The sequence below is a fragment of the Styela clava genome, chromosome 10 (genome assembly GCF_964204865.1).
Source record: "Styela clava chromosome 10, kaStyClav1.hap1.2, whole genome shotgun sequence".
Lineage (NCBI taxonomy): Eukaryota > Metazoa > Chordata > Ascidiacea > Stolidobranchia > Styelidae > Styela > Styela clava.
In genome coordinates, this window is record NC_135259.1 from 928,614 (window position 1) to 931,432 (window position 2,819).

At 35.8% G+C, this 2,819-nt stretch overlaps 1 long non-coding RNA gene across 1 annotated transcript; it reads right to left on the reverse strand.

Moving 5' to 3' along the window:
* On the reverse strand, positions 1–2,819 carry LOC144428116 (uncharacterized). The gene is made up of 3 exons (XR_013478100.1): positions 2,696–2,819; positions 1,972–2,104; positions 1–130 (listed from the first exon to the last, which is right to left on the reverse strand). It is a non-coding gene; the product is annotated as an uncharacterized LOC144428116 (long non-coding RNA).

Below are 2,819 nucleotides of genomic sequence, written 5' to 3' on the forward strand. Positions count from 1 at the left end.
ATCTTTCATTAAACTTTTGATTTCTGGTTTTCTTCTCGCTAAAGGTATTTTAGTTTTGAGTCGATTTTCACGCTCCACATATTTAAGAAATATTTCCAAAAGAGCGTTCTTGGCCTGAATCGCTTGTTATCTGAATAAAAGAACACAATTCATAGGTTTTGTTGTAATCATCATGCAAAATTTATATCTTAGCAGTTGAAGGTGGTTAAAGACGCTAAAAATGGCAAAATTATGACCGCATAAAGAATATATGTCTAAAAGAAAACGAAGTTGAATAAAAAACAGATAAGTTTAGGGCTGCCCAACCCGCGGGCCGCGTTCATAAGCAATGAGTCCATGAGCAAACATTTTTTAAGGTTTAAATTTTAGTACCGTATTTTATATAGGGCTAAACTATGTTTCGTATTATGGCGTGACATCCAAATGTCGTTTCTTTCAATCACGCGTATAGTAAGTCTTGCGCTCTGTTGAATATCGATGTCAGTTTTTTTTTCAATTTATTGCAGAACTGCACATTCTGTTTGACAAATTCGAAAACTACTGTGCGATGAAAGAACGGAGCAGAGAATTATACGCACATGGCTGTTTCCAAGAAGAATCATTATTTGAACAGTTAAAAATTGCAGAATTAATATAATCTTCCAAAAATCGAATATATGAAGCATGGCTTTTATATTGACGTTTATAGCTGTCGGTCTTTTCTGCAATTGAAAGAGCACCTTGACGCGATTATTTAATAAATCGTTGTTTGTTTTAAGTTGTTTTGTAAGACTTTGGAATCTTATTCGAGCTGCGTGTTCGTTTAGTGACTTTTCGCAATTTCCATTCATCTCCATAAAACCAAATTCATCAGGACGGTAAAATAATTTAATTTTACTGTTCGTGGAAAATATTCTCGTCTATTATTAAACGACTCGCTACACGGTAAATTAAACGACGTGACTATAATGGTCACATAAACCACAATGCATGAAATTTGAAATTGTCTTATTGTCAATACTTGTACGCAAATTTCCGATCAAGTCCAACCATGAGGAATTTCAATTCGTATTGGTTCATGTTGCGATGGGTGCGCTATGGGATTTTATGCCGCGATTAAAATCATAGCTTGATTCGCTTCAATATCGGCCAACGGAATATCCTGCAAGTGAGGCGAGGCATAAATTGATCTCTTTTAAACATTCTAGCTGAATGTTGTATGCGTGACTCCATCGCAAACACGTTGTTTAATGCCAATATTCTTCATAACCAGATTCCACCTACAATTTTACTAACTCTGCTATTTGTGAAACGCCTTTGTTACATAAAGTGTCAATGGTATCACAGGTACGATTTATTTTTATTAGACCAAGTCTTCGTTTCGATTGATGATGTATATATAATTGAGATTTGAATAGCAAAGTCTAGCACAGCGATAAAGTATTCAGAAAAGCCCACAGACCTTTTACTACAACTGGCAAAGGCTGAAATTGGACACCACGTCTGAAACATTTGCATTGACAACGCTGTTTTACGAGTAGAGACATTGCGATGGTTGTTAGCATTTGATCTTCTTGTAAAGATCCTCAGGCCATGGATCACTGAATAATGCTTACCCGAACAAGCGCGACACATGTTATAAAATTTACACCAAAAGGCAAACTGTCCAAGTTCGAGACAATTGAAACATAAATTTAATTCTAGTGAAAATCTTCTTTTTACGTCATTGGACATGTACATTTAAAGAATGTAAACAATTGCAGAAGCAACTACGTTTTTGTGGATGCTTGAAAGTATGACTTAAAATCGGATATTTTGCGGCTACTGAATTCCTGAATCTTTGCCACATTTACTCATTGCAACTACATAATTACTTACCATCGTACCTAGGCCGTCGACATGTCGTTTGCTACTCCGTCAAGGACGCGAATAGCCGAAGCATATGTGAACCGTCGTCGTCAAGACAACTGTGTACATTATCAAAAAATTTACCAGACTAGTTTGGTTCCAGGTGAACAATCCACGCGTCAACTGCTTCTTGGATTGAACGGTTAAAGTTAATTTTGTAGAAAGCTCGAAAGGATGCAAAAGTCTTCAATTGATACAGTATGACGTCGTTGCATTACTGTTGAATAACAGCAAATAGTTAAGCTATTTTATAAGTTGCAATATCTGCAGAAAACTGTAGGTATGTTTACAAAACATTGTAACACAAATACTCCATCAGTCAGTCAGTTAGAAGTTCATTTTTCATCAAAATGAACATATAATTAATGCAAACAAAACTAGGAAAAAAACACAAAAAAGGAATTTCATGGTGGAGGGTGACGCGAAAAAAACAATGCTGGTTATCGAGCAGCGATACCTGAGATAAAGGTCTAACTTTGATATAGGTAGAATAGAAAGAAGTCCATGAAATACAAATGTTTCAATCCAGCACCTTCGTCGACCCAATTAAACAGCCCTACAGAACCCATGAGGTTCGATCGAACCTATGTTAAGAAACACTGCTAAAAAACTGAGAATGGTTAATAGATAATCTGAGCTACTCGCATCAGGCAAGGTAGTCATGGAAGCAATATAGCATAGAATCAACCAAGCACAGCGATAGCTGTTCAGATGTTTTGAGCATGTGTTCAAATATTCAGTTATTCTAAATGAAATGAAATACTGTTACAAAATTTACAAAACAATCTAAGCAGAAAGCTAAACTTACATCACCTGTTAACCCTTTGATTTCTGCCAATCTCCTCTTCTCTGAAGATATTTGAGTTGATTTTTATTCTCCATTAATTTTCAAGTAATGTGGGTAAATGTGCGGACGTTGCCTGTATCGCTTT